This window comes from Spermophilus citellus (assembly GCF_964194105.1).
Source record: "Spermophilus citellus genome assembly, chromosome: X".
NCBI classification, from domain to species: Eukaryota; Metazoa; Chordata; class Mammalia; order Rodentia; family Sciuridae; genus Spermophilus; species Spermophilus citellus.
Genome location: NC_138190.1, coordinates 6,024,940 through 6,045,273, shown reverse-complemented (window position 1 = coordinate 6,045,273; position 20,334 = coordinate 6,024,940). Strand labels below are relative to the sequence as shown.

Genomic DNA, 20,334 nt, shown 5'->3' with positions numbered 1-20,334 from the left:
GGGGAAATCCTCTATTAGGAAAAAATTGCCTTTCCTCAAATAGAAAGGTTTTTATTTTCTTAAAACAATTTTTACTTTTGGTTACAAGTTAAACAAGGAAAGTTATTGTTATAAAATATTCAAACTGCCAGGTGCAGTGGTGCACACCTGTAATCTTAGCAGCTCTGAAGCCTGAGGCAGGAGGATCATGAGTTCAAAGCCAGCAACAGCAACAGCGAGGTGCTAAGCAACTCAGAGAGACCCTGTCTCTAAATAAAATGCAAAATAGGGCTATGGATGTGACTCAGTTATCAAGTGCCCCTGAGTTTTTTTTTTAATTTTTTTTTAGTTGTAGATGGACATATTATCTTTATTTTATTTATTTTTATGTGGTGCTGAGGATCGAACCCAGTGCCTCATGCGTGTGAGGCAAGTGCTCTACCACTGAGCCACAGCCACAGCCCAAGTGCCCCTGAGTTTAATCCCAAGTACCATTAAAAAAAAGATTCAAATTTAAAAAAATTACATAAAGTAGATTTATGAAGAATATATCCCTCATTACCCCAACTACCCTTGCTCATCACTCAAGGAAAATCAGTTTTAACCAACAGTTTGTTGTTCTTTTTCTATGCTTCAACATATATTTACTTTATTTGTGCATAAGTAGGATGATATATTTTGTACTATGACATTTTTTTCAGTCTTAAATATTTTTTTGTCATTATGGTCTAACAAATGGTGGATTGTTGAGATAGATAGTGTTTTTTCTTAGACTTACTAGTCTATTCCTTCTCTAAGTGCTCACAATAATTCTGCATCTTTTCCAGCCTTCTCAAACCACATTTAGATGAACATCAAATGTGTCATGTGTAGACTTTTGGAGCTTATATCATATGTTCTTCCACATGGTACAGACAACCTAAACTTCTTGAAAATGCAACTCACAAGAGAAGTTGGCATTGATGTTAGTTGGTAAGTTCCCACAGTGTAAGGCACACAGAAAGAAAACTGCCAATTATATTTGACATTCAGTTTTTCAAGCCTAATATGAATGCTGCCTTTGCCCATTGTTAGAAAGTAACATACATTTCCCATTCACTTTTGTGTAGAGGCATTGTGAAGTATAAGTTGTTTGGAGTGCTGTATTTGTGAGTCAGTGTGGGTATGTAATCCCTATAAAAGTCTAACATGTCTTCTACATTGATGGCAGAATATACATAATTATTAACCACCTTAAAGTTTGGTTTGGTGTGGTTAATTTCATGTATTTTAATTTTATAGCTATCTAAAAAACAGCATCAAATATAGAACCCTGAAATAAAACAGAATGAATTGCATTTTCTTCTCAACTTTTCTGTAAAAATAAACATCGTTTTTCTTACTTGTAGCAAAATATTGATCCATTCAGAAGTCTAAGATCTTTCATGAAATTAATGGAGAAACTGCTTTGATATCACCAAGAATATGGTTCTGCCAGTGGGAATGCCATTAAAAAAAGAAAAAAAAAGCTACAAGCCTGTTTTTAATCTCACATTTAGTTAAGGAAAAATTCTGATGGAGGTAGAGAATTGCCAAAGAAAAATGCTTTCCTGCTACTAAAGAAATGATGAGGCAAGCACTGGGTTTATTTTTGTAACAATGTATTTTGATCCTGTGACAAATGTTTCACCAGAGCTGTAACATTTTTCCTATTCTAAACTAAATTGTGTATATTAACATTCTGATCTGTCTCAACTTCTAAGAACACTAAGATGTATTGTTGGTATTAAGGACTTTTCTTTCTGGTTTCCTGTAAGTTCCATTCAATTACATGGTTGTTGAGTGTCTTCCATTTGCAAAGTACCAGGTAGGTGCTATCTTGTGATAGAAAGATGATTAAACCAAGAGCTCTTTATCTGGAGGAAGGAGACCCCCACACTAAGTATCTAGGGCACCAAGAAGATAATAAATTCTATTAAAAATTACTAGAAAATGCTAAAAAGGAAAACAAGGAAGAAGTTAACTTAAATAAGAAAGATCCTGAAAGTCTTCTTGGAAGAGGTGAAAATAGCAGTTTACATTAAGAGATAGGTAACATTTAATGAAATGCTATGAAAGTACTGCAGTTGGAAACCAAATATTCTTAGGTGAACTAAAAAGCTTGAAATGTAGCACAAACATAACACTGGCAGGGTGTGGTGGCACATGCCTATGATCCTAAAAACTCAGAAGGCTGAGGCAGGAGGATCACAAGTTTGAGGCTAGTTTGGCAACTTAGGGAGAGCCTGTTTAAAAAAAATTAAAGTGGCTGGGGATGTAGCTCAGCAGTAGAGTACCCCTGAGTTCAATCCCCAGTACTATTAAAAAAAAAAACTTTAAAAAAAAAAAAAACAATGACACTGGGCTGGGGTTGTGGCTCAGTGGTAGAGTGCTCACCTAGCATGCATGAGGCTCTGGGTTCAATCCTCAGCACCACAAAAAAATAAAATGAAGGTATTATGTCCCCCTACAACTAAAAAACATATATTTAAAAAAGATGTGTTAAAAAATGACACTGTGGATGTCTAAGAATATAGTATGGGGGATCAGACATGTATTGTTCAATATGCAGCCACTAGCCAAATGTGCCCATTTAGATTTATATTAAATAAAAAGCTAAAAATATCATTTCCTCAATTACACTGGCCACATTTCAAGTGCTTAATAGCCACTAGGGGTGACAGGGGTGAAATAATGGCCAAAGCATTGTTAATCAGCATATCTCAAACAGCTGAGGATTGAAAAAAATATCAACTGCTGGCACCCAACCCCAGAAATTCTGCATCAGTACATTTGAGGTGGGACCTGCAATTTTGTTTATCTAAAGAGCTCCAAGTGATGCTGATGCTGAAAGGCCAGGGACCACAGTTTGAGTAGTACTGTAGAACAGTGCTTCATGAAGAATTACTGTTTTAAATTTCCAACCTGTTGCATACCAATACATGTATGTTTCAGCCATAAAAATGAATTATTAGAAAATAGGCATTAAATTTTTTTAACAGGTACAAAATCAAAAGCTACATTGGTAGATTCAATAGATATATAATTACATTTCAAAAAATAAAATCAGGGGGAAAAAAGAAAAGAATACCTAGACAGGTTTCTAAATGTTTGCTCTCTGTTCTTTTATGTACCCCCATCATTAGCCATACCAAAAGGTTCACAGACCACACTGGTACATGGACCACAGTGTTGTAGTTTGAGTATCAGCTGGGGATCCTACTTTTTATGCTATTTATAGTAGTGATTCCTCAAGGCTTTTGAGCAAGGCAATGATATAATCCAAGTCATAGAAAGAGAAATGTGGTAGCAATGGAAAGAAGTAATGGAAAAAAGGATGCCAGGATGCCACTCAAACTGAGAAGAATAATTCCAAGACCATGACAAAATCCAGACAGGAGGGGTCAGATGCCAACCACATTGAGGTCATAGAATAAACTGGATTGGGTAGCTAATTGGATGTGGGTGTGAAGATGAGGAGAGATTTAATGATGACATGGAGGTTTCGATCCTGAGCCACTGGCAGGGTGGCAATGAGATTAACAAAATAAGAAACAAAAGAAGCACCTGAATCATTTTCAACTGGGGTGCAGATGCAAACTTTTTTGTGATCCTTGAGATCAGATTTAGGTTTCATTCATCCCTGTGATTTTTCTCTTCCATCTTAGTGGACTCTTGTTTCAGAGGTGTACTTTATAAGTCGTCGTTACACACATCAGAAAAACATCCTGTTGGGTAATGGACTCCTGTGTAGATTATTTGCCTGTGAAAGGGACATTCAAAATGGCACAAATAAATGATGTTCTAGTAAACACCAAAGTACTAGAAAAAAGCATTGTATGACTTGTAAATTTAGGAGGAGTCCAGAATTCTTGAAACACCAGAGAGCTTTATGATCTCTCGATGTTTGGAAATTTATCATTTTATTATGTATACAAAATCACATCCCCAAGAACAGTGGATAACCTAATGAAATTTAATGGACTATATTACCAACATCTAAAAGATTATCTTAAATATCCTTCATTTACATAAGAAGGTCTAGTAATGAAAGTTGTTAAGTGGGTACTATTTTGAAAAAAAAATTGGTGAAATTACCATTGAATTTGACAAGAGTTGTGTCATATTGGGGAAATTCAGCAACACCAAATTAACATCATATGCACTAGAAAGTCTCTGGGTAATATACTTGTCACCGGAAGCAATTTGATGCTGTTTCTTCTATTTCAATATCTATAACCCATCTATAAGATTTAAAGCTACAAACAGTAGTGTGAGCCTTTCTTCTTTTTGGAGGGTGGAGAGGGCGGTTCTGGAGATTTAACCCAGAAGCACTTTACCACTAAGCAAGCTACATCCCTAGCCCTTTTGTATTTTATTTTGAGACAGAGTCTCGCTAAATTATTGGGCCTGGCTTTGAAGTTGCAATCCTCCTGCCTCAGCCTCCCCAGCAGCTGGGATTATAGGTGTCTGCCACTGTGCTAAATGAGCCTTCCTTCTTTGAGGTAGCCATTTTGGGAATATTACGTTCAAGGGTATATAGTAGGCATATCGTTTTCCGAGGTATTTGAGGTAAATTCTTATGACACCAGCCAGGCTAGGAGGGTTTTATTTTCAGATGTAATCTTACTCCATATACTTTTTTAAAAAGTGGAAAATTACAGGCATAGTGGCACATGCCTGTGATCCCAGCAGTTTAGAAGGCTGAGGCAGGAAGATACCAAGTTCCAGGCAAGCCTTTAGCAATTTTGCAAGACCCTAAGCAACTTAGCAATATCCTGGCTCAAAATAATAAATAAAAAGTGCTGGTGATATAGCTCCAATAAAGCAACCCTGGGTTCAGTCCCCAGTACCAAAAAAAAAAAAAAAGTTGAAAATGTATTTTTGGTTGAGTGTCCCTGAGTTAAATCCCCCAGTACCAAAAAGAAAGGAAAAAAGAAAATGTATTGTTTACTTCCTACATCATTGAAAACTTGTATGTTCACAAACTAAAGGATATTTGATATTTTTAAAAATTGCTTTGGTTAACTCAAGAAAATACATGGATTTTTTTCTGATCAACTTAATGGCACTTTAATTCTCAATCCTTAGCTTAAAGTGCAAATACCCAACCTGGTATACAGGAACCCAGAAATCATTGCCACTTCCTTCAATCAGTTTCTTTTTTTAAATATGGTTGTATTCATTGTTTTTCTTCTCCTCCCAAATTCTCTTTAAACATAATCTCCTGGCTGAAATTAATTTTTGACAATCAGTTTAGTTTCATTCCCAAAACACATTAGAAGATTAATCTCTCTATTTAAGGCCAAGTGCCTGGATTAAGCTTTTTACTTACTTCTGATGTCCCCTGCAGTTTATACAAATATAATCTCTACTTTCAGTTCTCTGAACCCCTCCCACAAATTGTATAGAAATTAATAAGACAAATTGTGAAAGCCATAGGATTGAGAAAACACCCAATTTCTCAACCTAATGGACACTTGGAAGACAATTGGAAGCCAGGCTTACATTATTTCTTCACACTAAACACATGAAAAACAGCTCTCTCAAAATTGTTACTTTTTAATTTGGGACTTCCGGGAACCCCGTCATTATCTACCATTTCCTCTTTCTCCTCACACATTCATATCTTTACTTCTCAACATGCTCAGATGACCCTGGCTTCAAAACTAAACAAATAATTACTCAAATACTTCTCCTTCAGTCCATCCAGTTTTAGCCCCATTGCTCAAATAACTTTCAAGAGAAGCTTCTAGAAATCATGGGCTGCCATTTTCTCTGCTTTTCCACCTCCCATTCATTCTTCCATTTGACATGGCTTCCATACCACAACTTTATTGGAGAGACCTTTACCAACATCACCAAAGAACTGCCATACTGTCAAATCTAATGTCCTCCTGTGTGATGTCTTCCCACTTGACCTTGAAATAGACTTAACTTTACAATTTCCTTTCTAATTTCCTCACCAGGTTTTTATGATATTGCCCTCTCAAAATTTCCCTCCCAACTCTTGGACTGCTCCTTTCATTTATTTTGCACATCTCTTTCCTCTTGTGAAATTCTTTGAAATTGCTATATGCCAAGCTGTAACTAGCTCTTGTTCCTGATGTTAATCTCTTGTATCCCCTTAGCATTTGCTATGACCTACATATACTGAAGATTCCAAATTCAACATGCTTTACCCTAGCATTTGTCTGAATTCCAGGTGGGTGCTCTACAGACATTCAAATTCTGCATATAAAACTTGCTTATTTCCCTGTTTATGCTTTGTATTAGTTACCAACTGATGTTCTAATGGATTAAATTTAGTGGCTTGAAGCAAAATGAGAAATTCAGAATAGCTTAACATTACTGCCTTCCTTCTGGAGGCTCCAGGAAAGAATCTGTCTTCTTGCCTTTTTCAACTTCTAGTGGTCACCTGTATTCCTTGGCTCACAGTCCTGTATTAGTCAGCTTTGAATTACTTCAGTGAAAAACCTGAAACAGTCTGCTTATGAAGAAAAAAAGAGGTTTATTTAGCTCGCAATTTTGGAGTTCAAGGATATGGCACCTGCATTGGTTCAGTTCTGGTGAGAACCTCATAGCAAATAGTGAATGGTGGATGGTGGATGATGGTGGACGTGGACGGTGGAGCCCAAGTAAAAGCAAGTGGTCACATTCAGATCCAAGAAGCAGAGAGGATGGGAGGGGTGAAGATTTCTCTTTTTGTAACAACCCCAGGGGGTCACACATGAATACCCTCATGCACCCAATGACCTATGGACCCTTGTAGGGACACTCAATTCACATGGAACCCATACTATGCTCTTCTTCCATCTTCAAGGCCAGAAATGAAGTTTCTTCATTTTTCTCTGTCTCTGACTCACTCTCTCTCTCTCTCTCTCTCTTTCTTTCTTTCTTTCTTTCTCTTGTCTACATCTGTCTTCATATCTCATTCTTTCCTTCCCCTTAAAATACTTTTGTGATGACTTTAGGTCCTCCTGGCTAATCCAAACTAATTACTCCATTTCTAGGTCCTTAACATAATTACATCTGCAAAGACCCTTTCACCTCAAGGTAATGTAAGGGAGGGAAAAAAATCCCTTTTTAAATTTCCAGCTGAGGCCCTTTTACAAAAGACAGATTAGCAACAGAAAAACAAAAGAAGTTTGTTAACATGGGAAAAACTCAGGGAAATGAGTCACCCAAAGAGATGGTTTAGAATTGGGGTTTCAGCTAAAATAAGTAGGGTATGAGGAAGACAAGTTATGGGAAGGTGACCAGGAAAAAGTATGGCAAATATGACTAAAGTTTGTTATACAAATTTAAATCTGTGCCTTCTCCATTGATAAATGTGTGTAGGTAGAGGGAGACACCCTTCCAAGTAGATATTTCCCTTATAAAATGTAAATTTACCTTATAAAAAGGGTAATTTATGCTGCTTTCAGAGTTTCTCTATCTGTTCTTTCACAATATAACCATCTCAAAATAATCCTTATGTGTAAGAGGCATATTAGGAGTGGCATATTCTGGTCTCCTGTAATAATATATTCACAATTTCCAGGGATTAGGATGTGAACATATTTGGGGGTCACTATTCGGTCGACTACACCCCCAAACTATTCCTCTCTATACCTCTTATCAGTAAATGCTGAGCCATTGCTAATCTACTCACCCAACAAAACTGGAAACTTCCTCTGCTACTCCTGTCATTGTCTCATACTTTACATTGAAAATTGCTCAGATCTCAGAGTTTCTACATTGGCACCTCCTCTCTCCACCTTCTTCATCACAGTTTAGTCCTTCTACTTTTCTACCCTGAACTCATAAAATGCCATCCATATTTGCTCCCCCACCTCCTCTCTTGTTCTTCTATTTAACTAAATCTCAGATTCTGTTTGCAAACTCCACACCTATTTCCCAGTTCCAATTATCATGTATTTCGTGCCTTTGTGACTTTGCTTCTGTGTTCCCTGTGCCTGCAATGGTTTGTTTTCTCCCTTCTCTACCTGATAACCTTTTTTTTTTCAACAGTTCTGGGGATGGAACCCAGGGCCTTACACATGCTAGATAAGCACTGTACCACCGAGCTGCATCCCCAGCCCTCTTACAGACTTTTCCAAGGGCCATTTGGGTTTTCAGCACTACCACACTTACTCAAATGGTCACTCACAGGGAGTGCTCACACAGCACTGTGTGTTTATAAACGCAGTGGCACTTATCATAGTTCTCTGTTTATAGGCTATTGCTCTGCCTAAGTGATAAATTCCTCAAGGGCAAGATAAGGTAACTTTTGGAGTCAGATTCCTCCTCAGGGAAACCTTCTCTTCCTCCCTCCCCACATAGACTTTAGCTCCTTCCTCAGATCCCATTGTTCTTTCTATGCACAATTCTTTGCCCTAGAAATAATGACACTGTGTGACATTTGGCTATTTACATGTGTATTTTTCTCCTGGGAATTTTAGAGAGCAGGAATCATGTACTTTCTTAGTATAGAGGAGCACATTGTATGGCACATAATAGCAGCATAACATATTTGTTGAGAAAATAATTGGAAATCAGTAAATGAACTGGCATAGCATTTGCCATGTTATCCTGGAAAAGCCTAATTAAGGGTTGGGGCTGTAGCTGAATGGTAGATTGCTGGCCTAGCATGTGTGAGACACTAGGTTCGATCCTCAGTACCACGTAAATATAAACAAAATAAAGGAATAAAAAATACAATAACATTATTTAAAACAAAAACCCTAACTAACTCCATTAACTGTTTCTTTGTGTTTTTTTTCCCCAGACATCACAATAAGCTCAAAGTTGAGTCTATGTCAAGTTGGTTATTACCTAATCCACAAAATAGGATTTTGAACATTTTAGGTATGCAATAATTGTGTGCGGTTGAGTTTGGATGCTCTTTTTCATCATTGTTGCCATAATTATTTCAAATAAAATGGAATAAAAATTCAATTCAGTTGAGAAGCCTGATATTGAATATTCTGGCATCGTGAACACTGGACAAGACATAAAACTTCTAGGTTCTTTCTGTATTCTGTAACTAACTTGTTCAAAGTGACTTGGGGTTAATCAATTAACATTTAGAACTTCTATATCTTCATTTTAAAAGTTTCCCCTTGCCTACCTCATAATATTTTGAAGATCAAACAGAGTAGTGAAACAGCATCTTTTTTTTTTTTTTGGCGGGGGGGCACCAGGGATTGAACACAGGGCATTCAACCCCTGAGCCACATCCCCAGCTCTATTTTGTATTTTATTTAGAGACAGAGTCTCACTGAGTTGCTTAGCGCCTCACTTTTTTTTTTTTTTTTGAGGCTGACTTTGAACTTGCCATCCTCCTGCCTCAGCCTCACTAGCTGCTGGGATTATAGTTATGTACCACTGCATCTGGCTGGAATGACATCTTGGAGAAATGCACAAATCGCTATCTGAGTGTGATTTATTGTTATGATTCTGCTTTGAACAAAAAAAATCACTTCATTTGTAGGTTCTTAGAAGTCTTCATGCAGATTCAGAAATAAAACAGGGCAAGCCTTAAGGCCCTTATATAATCTGCAGCTACTTTAGGAGTTTATTTATTCTCTCCTACTGATGCTTCTAATTCACGACTAATTTCCAAGAAAGAACAGGCTTCCTCCCCTATTGCCTGAAAGAAATTGTTTGTTGTTGTTTGTTTTGAAACCTGAAGTTTAAGAGACTTTGATGCTACCAGTGAATAAGTTAACCAAAGAACTGGGTGCATGACTCACAGCTGTAATCCCACTGACTCAGGAGGTTGAGGCAAGAAAATCACAAGTTCAAGAACAGCCTTAGCAACTTAATGAGTCCCTGTCTCAAAATAAAAAATAAAAAGTACCCAGGGATATAGCTCAATGGTAAAGCACCCTTAGGTTCAATCCTCAGTGCTCCCCCTCCAAAAAAATAGCAAATAAATGTCATTCTTCCTGAAGACACCTGATTTTCAATCTTAATATACATGCTGACATTCTTGAGTGCCATTACCCAATGGGGTTATGAAGAACGAAGAATCCATGAGGTTGCCAGTTTTCAGGGTGGCCAAGGTTAACTTGCAGCATCCTATGTGTTAAAATCCCTTGACAGGTGGAAAGAGACTTACAATATCTGTGTGTAATGCAGAGGTTTCATTAATGTCTGCAATATACTGTGTCATAATGTTTAATGCTATGTTTCCATCATGAGGTTTCTCAATGTGATATCTTTAAGCAAATAATTCACTCATGACAATGAACATTATACTTGACCAATATGTAAAAATGCATCGACAACTCCTATCTCTTTGCCTCCTTTTCCCTCCTCTCTCCAATGCTAGGAAGTAGCTGAAGCTCATCTGGTTTTTGTGGTCTTTGGTGTTCAATGTGGAGAAATGTCTAATGTGACATTCTGCAGCCCAGATTCTCTGTCTTCTCCCTTTCTTTCCAATCTTTCTCTTTCCCCCTCCTCAATTGGCTCTTCTTGTGGCTCAATTAATTGGAGACAATCCCTGCTCATAGGCATCCTCTATAATCCCCATTCTCCATCATTTCTCACTCCCAATTTCTACCTGGTTACCTTAATAAAATCTCCATTTCTCCTCCTCCTCCTCCTCCTCCTCCTCCTCCTCCTCTCCTCCTCCTCTTTTTCTTCTTCTTTCTCTTTTCTTCCTCCTCCTCCTTCTCCTTCTTCTCCCTCCTCCCTCCCTCCCTCTCCCTCTCCCCTCCTCCCTCTCTCTTCCCCCCTCTCCTCTATTCCTCTCTTCTCTCCCTCTCTCTCTCTTATCTTCTCTCTCTCTCTCTCTCTCTCTCTCTCTCTCTCTCTCTCTCTCTCTCTCTCTCCCATTTTCCTCACCTTTATCCTTTCCCCTTTCCATTTAGATCTCTAGATGTCCACAAAAATCCATTGACTAAGTGATTTTCTTCTTAATAGAAAACAAAGAATCTCAGAGCTAGAGGAAACTGTAAAGGAGTTATAATTGGGCCATTTTAACAAAGAAAACCTATGCTGTTGAGATTCCAAGTGGACTTAAGCATAATAAAGGGCTAAGGATGCCATCTGTCTGTAAAGCTCTTGAAAATGCTGAAAAACTCCCTTCAGAATTTGACAAATGCCTTTTTGACCACTTCCATACTTTCTTCTGATTAAAGCTTCTTTTCCATGGTACTAAAGTTCAAGATAAATCAGAAAATAGTCCTGCTAAATTTTATGTTTCTGTTTTTCACAATTTTTAAAAATTATTTTCTCATGGCACATCTAGAAAGCTAATTTTCTTGTTATTTATAAAGTGGCCCTGAAGAAACTTTTGAAAGAACTACTCTGAAACTCTTGAGCAAGGTTAGCTTAATTAGAATTTACATTTAGGCTTTTAAGATGACTCCTAAGGACTAACACTCATTTAGATGTATAGGCCTATGTGTGTGCATTAACAAACATTTTTGGAGTTCTACATCTTTATTCTTATTTGTATTTCATGCCATGTGTGCTCCCTGCTCCAAATAGCCAACTTAAATATCCACCCTTGGCCTATATAACTAGGCCTAGTTATAACCCATATCAACTCTAAACTCTTCTTTTTAACTTATTTTTGCATCAACTATCAGGAGGTTATGCTTTCACACATTCTGTGATGCCAAATGTGGTGTTTTAAATCAGATAAAAGATATCTGAAATAAACCAGGACAGATGTGAAAACGAAAGGTGAGAAAGGGAATAGTGCTGTAGTGGTGTGGGTATTGGCTTTGGAAAGTTAAGACCCAGGGTGCTGTTTATTAGCATTGTGTCATAGATAGTTTAACTTCCCTGTGCCTCAAGTTACCTTATCTTGAAAAATGGGACAGAAAATAAGTAATTAATCTCTTGTTACATTGAAATGAGATGAGATAGATTAAACTTCTAGCATGGGGCTTGCATAACTCAATGTTAGTTTTCTTCAATGGCATGAATGGTTCATTTTAGACTGAGAAGTTGGAAAAACAGACCCCAAAGATACATGTATGATTATTCTTTGATAGATTTATGCTATCATTCCCTGGGTAATCTACACTATATTATTTTTCATTCACTCCGAGAGCTAAAAGTGATTTTTATTTTTTCTGGTCACTATTCTAAATTACATTACTTTCCACTGTTTTCAGAATTTCAATATTGCTCCTGTGCCTCAACACTATTGACTTTTGTAAATTTATCTTTTTCTTTTTAATATTTATTTAGTTGTAGATGAACACACAGTATCTTTATTTATTTTTATGTGGTGCTGAGGATTGAACCCAGTGCCTCACACATGCAAGGCAAGCACTTTACCACTGAGCTATGGCCTCAGCCCCTGTAAATTTATCTTTTATCTGTCCTCTTTATTATATTTAGTCTTCTAAAGATAATTCCTTTGGGTTTTCTAGCTAGAAATTATGGTATCTTTAAAAGCTATTGCTTTTTTGAAATTTTATTCCTTCTAAAAATACTTCTTATTTTATGTACCATATTGTCTATATCCACTCATCCATTGGCACCTAGGTTGATTTCATGTTTTAGCTATTTTGAATAGTGTACAAGTATCTTTTTGTTATATTGATTTCATTTACTTTAGGTAAGTTGACCAGAAGTAGAAGATTAAAAAAAAGTCAATCTGATTATAGAATAGTGATTACTAGAGGCAGGGACAGAGGACATGGTTAAAGGAAGACTGGATTTGATTATTTCATGTATTGAAATGTCACAATGAACCCCATTAATATGTATGATTAATATATGTTAATCAAACATATTTAAAAAACATAATGTTTAAGATGAGATATATATATATATCTTAGTAATTGATTCTCAGTAAATACCAAACCATGAAAATTTTTAAAATTATCTCCCCCTGCTACCTTGAATAAAGAAACATCATCCAATCATCCAGGGCTCTGCTATACTGTATGGCTGCTGCTAGCAACATGTGGCTTTTTTAACTTAAGTGAATAAAACTTAAATAAAATTAAAAATTCAGCTCTGCAGTCACACCTTCCACATGTCAAGTGCTCTATTGCCACTCAAGGGTAGTAGTTACCTTATGGGATGGTGCAGACAGAGACCATTTCCCTCATCACAGGAAATTCTACTGAGCAGCCCTTTCCCGGGGCATTGTTCTTAGCTTTCAGCACAAGATGGATCTGTGATGATACATTCAGGAGCAGTATTTCTATCTGTATCTAATTCTTTAAGAAAATGTACATTCATTTTTATTAAATAGTTCTATTTACTAAGTTTTTATATGATTTTTTCTTAGAGAATATAGAATGCTGTATTTGTTAACTTCTATTTTATTGATATTCTATTTCTGAAACAAATCCTCCTGGATTTGAGAATATTGTTATTTCAAAACATTATTAGATTACACTTATTATTTTACTTGAATGTTTCAGTTTTATGTTCAGAAGTGACTTTGGCAACTAAAACTTTTTATTGTTAAATTTATCAAGTTTTAGAAATGAGGCTATAATTATTTCTCAGACAGTTTTGCTAGCATAAGGAATAGCTACTCTAGAGACTTCAGAAGAATCCATCAGCAAATCAATACTTTCTTGGTATCCTTTAGAATTATAAGTTCAAGATCTTTAAGGTCATTTAAAACTTTCAATTTCCTCTCTTATTCAACATTTGAAGTTTCCTGTTCATTGTTTGTTTCTTTTTTATTACGTTTTTTAATTATGGTGAGTTCTTAGAAGGCTGCATATATATAAAATTGAAATATACCCAAATCTCCAATAAAATATAAATACCTTTAACTTTCACTTATTTTTATCTAAAACTTAAAAGAGTTGCCTAAAACTTAAAAAGAGTTGATTATGATGATCGTGTAACTAAGATATTTATGAAATTAATGCTAATGAAGATATTCTTTATGTTTTAATTAAATACTTCCAGGAAGATTAATGATTTTATCAGATTGTTTTCATTTCCATTTTTAATTAACTTGGCATGATTTGTTGATTAATTATTTCCCAAAATGTCATTTATAAGTACATTGTTCTTTCATTTCAATAATTCTACTTCAAGTAAGTGAAGGCAGGACAGATGACAATATTAATTTTAAAGGGTTGAATAAGTGGAATCCTGGAAGACATTGGAGTTATTCACTCTGAGGTTAGGACAATTATGATCAGCAAGCGTGCACCAATCCCCCATAAGGGATTTGTGGCATAGCCTACCCTGGGCCAAAATGGAGAAAGGGACTATGATAGAGGCAGAAGCCACATCATTGATTTCACAAGAGGTTTCAATAAAGCAGACCAGAGTTAACTAATGCACAACAACAATACAACATAGTGTATAAAACAAGACAAAATGTAATCAGGAAAAACATCTAGCATTTAAATTCACAAAAGATCTGCATGACAGCAGAATTAGAAGATTTGGATTAATGTCAGTTGTAGTGAAAGAAACTTGGCAGTATCAGTTAACTAAAAACTCTAAGATGAGGCACAGCGTAACTTGGGGACCAAACAATGTACTCTGGGGTCCCGTTAATAGAATCATAGCATCTAAAATGGAAAAATCATTAGTGTTGTTATTCTCTGCATTGGTTAGAACTCGATGATTAAGCAAGGAAAGGTAAGAATTAACCAGATTTAAAATATACATGTGCACACATACACACACACATACATACACACAGACATTTATGCACACAATGGCTCTGTCAATTTACCAACAAATCAATTTCCTGATTCATTAAAAATAGCACTACTGGAGTGTTGCAAGGACTATTTAAATAACTTTAACAAAACTATTCCACCTTAATATCCCTCAACCACTTGTTGTAGTGATTTAACCCAGGGGTGTTTTACCACTGAGCTACACCCTCAGCCCTTTTTGTTATTGTTATTTATTTATTTTTTATTTTGAGAAAGTCTTGCTAAGCTGTTGAGGCCTTACTAAGTTGCTAAGTTTGGCCTCAAACTTATTATCCTCCTCTCTCAGCCTCCTGAGTCATTAGGATTATGGTTTATATGTACATTTCCTTTACAATCAATTACTAATAAACACATTAAATACTTTCTGAACTACATATTTCATTACCAATAATCAAAATATCAGAATTGATTGGTTTTCATTTTAAAACAAGCTTTTAAAATGTTTTTAACATACTTTGTTTTCATAGTGTCTTTCGGTATTTTAGGAATTTTTTATCTTTCATGTCCAATTACATATTTATAGTTAATGTATTTCAAAGATTAGCTGCCACTCATTTAAGTCTTCATATGTCCCTCCTGAGCTTCCAAAATCCCTTCGCACTCTTTTATATGATTTTACTGCTCATATCATTTTATTCAACATGTATCTCCTACAATTTTTTTTTTTTTTTTCGGTACTGAGGATTGAACTCTGGGGTGCTCAACCACTGAGCCACATCCATGGCTCTTTTTTATATTTTATTTAGAGACAGGATCTTGCTGATTTGCTAAGTGCCTCGTTAAATTGCTGAGGATGGCTTTGAACTCTCAATCCTCCTCCTCATCCTCCCAAGCTGCTGGGATTACTGGTGTGTGCCACCGCACCTGGCTCCTATTCTTTTTTTTTTCCTTCTCTTATTTTTTAAATAAAATATATAGTCAGGCACAGTGATGCACACCTGTAATCCCGGTGACTTGGAGAGCTGAGGCAGGAAGATCACAAGTTCAAGGCCAGCTTAGGCAACTTGATAAGACTGTCTAAAAATTAAAATAAATAAATAAAAAGAGTTAGGGATATAGCTCCCAGGGTTGAACCCCTGGGTTCAAGCCCCAGCATTGCAAATTCAAATCATAAAATGGAATTGTTTGGGCTATTTAAGATTTTTTTTATTTTTGAATTTAAATTTAAATATTCATTTAAATTAAATTTTAATGTTTAATGCTTTCATTCTTTTTTATTATTATTGATGATTGAATCCAGGGGTGCTTTACCACTGACTTGCCTCCCCAGTTTTTTTGTTTTGTTTTTTAGTTAAGTCTTGCTAAGATGCTGAGGCTGTCTACAATCTTGCAATCCTCTGCTTTAGCCTCCCAAGTCCCTGGGATTATAGGCATGGAATGTTTTCTTTTAAGTGATTTTTATCTGATCTATTTTTTAATTTAATTTATATTTAACTAAACTTATATTTTAAAGTTTAGTAATTTTGAATTGCTAGGTAAATTAGGAAATGACTCATAAATCCAGGGAAAACCAGAGAAATGATTTAAATTTGGTGAAACAGAGATTGTCATTTAAAATTATTTAGACAATATCATAAATAATTGAAACAATTTCATTAAATATAAAATGCCAGGGGTTTTGGCTAAAAAATAGTTTTCCTTATGGGAAGTTTATGCTTGCTTTTCTTTTGCCAGTCTTCAGCATTTTTAGGATTCTTCTGCTCTCCTTAGTTTACTTAACTTTCAGAAAATATATATTAGTCGCTGAAATCCAACATTCCACTTAAAACCATTACAGTGATTAAACCAACAATAAGTAAATCCAGTAAACTTGGCTTCTTGGAAAATTAGTTTTTGTTCAATTGTCCTGCTTGCCTGAAGCTAGGTAGAGAGCCTAATTTAAGCTCATAAAGTACAAAAAGAATCCTAAAGAAGATAGTTCTGAGCCATTTCCCACAATTTTAAGAATAGATAAAAAGAAATGGTTAATTATGATAAAATGGAAGATTTAGGCTAGCTATGCAGATTAATTTTCTCTCATAATGAACATGAATATCAGGCACATAATTGATGAAAAGGACATTTCTCCTGGGTTTTCAATCTAATTGGCTGCCTACATAAACACTGGCCTTGAAGAGTTTAGTCAAAAAACTCTGATATTTTTCCATATGTGATCTTCCAGTGAATATATAATCTTTTGCATAGTTTCTTAATATGGTAAAATGAGTCTCCTGACGTATGCACTAGACTCACCTTCTACATTACATTTCCTCTCTGAGATTTGCCCAGTTAAGGATCGAAAGCACAAATGATCACAGTCGTCTCCCAGAACAAAGGCACCCTTCTGACAGTGAGGGAGCAAGTGAGTGAATCCATTGTGTGAAGCAGAGACTCAGAAACTAAATTTGGAGAAGGAAAACTAAAAATTGGAAAGAGTGTTTGCATGAATGTGTTCAATCTTCAGACCCTTTCTCATAGCCGAAAACTCACTGCTTTTAGTATGTTTGCTACATTAATTCATTAGCAATGGCAAGTCTGGGAGAAGAGATGAGGGCGGACCCTGGCTGACACGTTGCCATAGTGATGACATTTGAGCTTCTTTGGAGTGGTGAATCTGATTAGGCAGTTCAGCGTTTTCCCTCATTTCACCTCGTTACACAGGAAAAGAAACTCCTAGAAGGACTGTTTCAAGTGTATTTATATTTGATTAAAATATAAATATATTTCATGCCAACTCATCTATGGAAATGACAGGACAGTCAAAAGCTCAGCTATCTCATCTCAGCTAAGTGTTTACACAAGTCAGTTTGCCCTGATGCCAGTGAGTAGAAACCACCAGCACGCTTCATGCTAGAGTTGTCGTAACTCAATTATTTTTGCCTCCTTCTGTCTAGGCCTTATGGAGCTTCAATGCAAGATTCAAAGTCTCCCTACATTTGCCTTGATTTGTTGGCAAGCTTGTATTTAATCTCTTTATTGAAAATAACAGGAGTGGGAAAAGAAAATGAGGGAGTTAAACATAATCTTTGTTTGCTTAGAAATGTATTTGTGGATGGCCAAGCCAAATCCAAAGTAGTTTCATTTCATGCGTGCTTCTTTGAAAGAAAGGGGAAATGGGAGTGTTTTCTTATAGAAGGAGGCCTTGTCACCTCTGTGTTTCAGAAAGTAGGCAGACAGGGGGTCCTGGGAAAAGAGGGATAACTGAAGGAAGACCCTGTTTCTCTTCCTAGTCTTACATCAAATGCCTTTGTTTGGTGGCCATGGTTGGATAACATGCATACGCAAACAACCAGTAGATGGTGCTATTTGGTTTAGTGCTATATTGAGAGCCTCCTGGGGTTTTGCTCTTGTTTTCAGCTTACTAACTGATCATAAGCCTGGCTAAGTCTAGCTGCTAGAAATTGCCATTGTGGGTCACTTGGATATGTTTTCTAAATAGGCAGAGCAGGAAAGAAAGAAAAATAAAATAATAGACCTCTTTTAACAACTGCATATCATGATATTGTGTACCCCAGGTTTGGTATCCTTTGCAACTTTTTGAAAATTCAAGCAAAAAGTAGATTCCACATCTTCATGTTCCCCTCAGAAATGTGTTGTCTCCATACACTTTGTTTCATGGCACCCAGTTGTTCATCTGCTCAAACAGAAAATGAATTCATTGAGGTTTGTAGTTGTTGCTATATTTTAAAAAATAGCAAATATTGTGGAATGAACCCTAACAAATTAGCAGTGGACACAGAATGTATAAATAACCCTGCTGGAAGTGTCCTCTAACATGGATGCTTTGGATAGAGATTTGGTACCACTCCCAGGGAGCGGTCCCAGCCATGACCCACCAGGGGAAAAGGTTCTTCAGGAGCAGAAGGGTGAGGCCACTGATGTCCAGAACCATCCTTCCAATAATCTATTTTGTGGTAACAGCTCCTAGGAGAAGGGGCTACAATCAGCAACATTGTTGTATCTTCCCAGATCCACAGAGTCCTTTGTGGTTTCCTGCAGGTAAATGGGGCACATAGGGTTGGCTCCAGAAATCATGTGGCTTCTGAACCAGTGACATAGGATGTGTCCTCAACAATCCTACTGCACATTGAAAATGACATTATTTCTTGATTGCTAAAAGATAAAGTTGCATGTTATTGGTGATTTTTGAAATGTCTCAAACAAGCATTTTCTTTTTGCTCATTTTTTTTTCTTTTTGGTATAAAGGGCTGTTTAATTTTCATAGGCTTTAAAATGATATCAATTATTGAAATCATAAAATCAAAATAGTTCTCAAACATTGAAGTTCAACTTATAAGTCTTATTCTTTGCTTAAAATTCTAGTATCTTTTTGTATATAATAACAAATCCTTTCACAGAGGGTTTTGATTAGCATTGAATCAATTTGTGTTAAACAATCTAAACTCAAACAATTGCTCTCATTTATAAACTTAATTAGCTAAAATTCTTTAGACATTTTAATCTATGCTTACAAGAAAACTATATTCAGTTTTCTGTGTAACCATTCAAATATCTATCAAATTGCACAAATACAACTTCAACATGCAATATCTTTTTAGAAACTTAAGCAACTTTTATAAATCTAATAAATGTATTCATTTATTCAATAAATGTGTATATTTAATCTCATTACTATTAAACTTTAAATATTTTAACTTATTACCATTAAAACTTTCAAATATTTAGACTTTTGCCATTGAAACTTTTAAATATTTTCATATGTAAAATATTTTAAATATCCATGATTATTTAGAGAATTGAAAGGTCACCTGATGTATCCAAAATTATTTACCAAATAGTCAAATCCTATTATACATTTAAACTTAAAACCACAAGTTTAAAATTAATCCCACATTTAAAATTGAAATCAAAAGCTAAGATCCATGGCCCTTGCCTATAATCCCAGTGATTCAGGAGGCTGAAGCAGGAGGATCGCAAGATCAAGGTAAGCCTGGGCAACTTAGTAAGATCCTGTATCAAAATAAAAAAATAAAAATGGCCAGGGACATAGCGCAGTGGTAGAGTGCTTTGCCTAGCATGTGCTAGACCTGGGTTTGATCCCAAGTACCACACTAAAAAAAATAAAATTGGAATGAAAAATTTAATAAATTTAATCATTTGGTATTTATCAACCAAATGAATATGCCCATTTTCTAATGTGCCACAATCTCTTAACATCTCTTAAATAATAAAAATGTCTCAATCATATAATCATCATATAATCATGTCTCCATGATTACTAAATGTATTCCTAAATTTAAAACAGAAGAATTAACTCTATAGCTGGGCTCAGTTGTGTGTGCGCCTATAATCCTAGCAATTTGAGAGGCTGAGGCAGGAGAACAGCAAGTTTGAGGCCAGCCTGGGCAATTTAGTGAGACTCTGTCTCAAAAAATAAAAAGGGCTGGGGATATATCTCAGTGGTAAGGTGTCGCGACCCCCTTGCCCGCAAGGAAGACGCAACACCGGGAATCTTCTTACAGCTGTTTATTCAGGCTCTGCAGAGTTCTTCTTCCCCCGGAAGCCCCTCCCAGCCTTAATAAAGTATCCGAACACCCAATGTGAAGCTGCCACGTGGAGCTTTCTCATAGGGTGTCAAAGAACCAAGTGCCAACTCTCCCAAAGAAGGAGTTGTTTGTCACAGACCACAACGAGGCCGGCGCCATCTTGTAATGGCGACCGGTCTGAAGAAACGGCTCACCAC

General features: G+C 36.1%; 1 protein-coding gene across 1 annotated transcript in view; it reads left to right on the top strand.

Annotated features, from left to right (window-relative positions):
* The window catches only part of MID1 (midline 1), a 361,503-nt gene that overhangs the window by 36,865 nt on the left and 304,304 nt on the right, over positions 1-20,334 (top strand). The gene's annotated exons all lie outside the window — the stretch shown is intronic.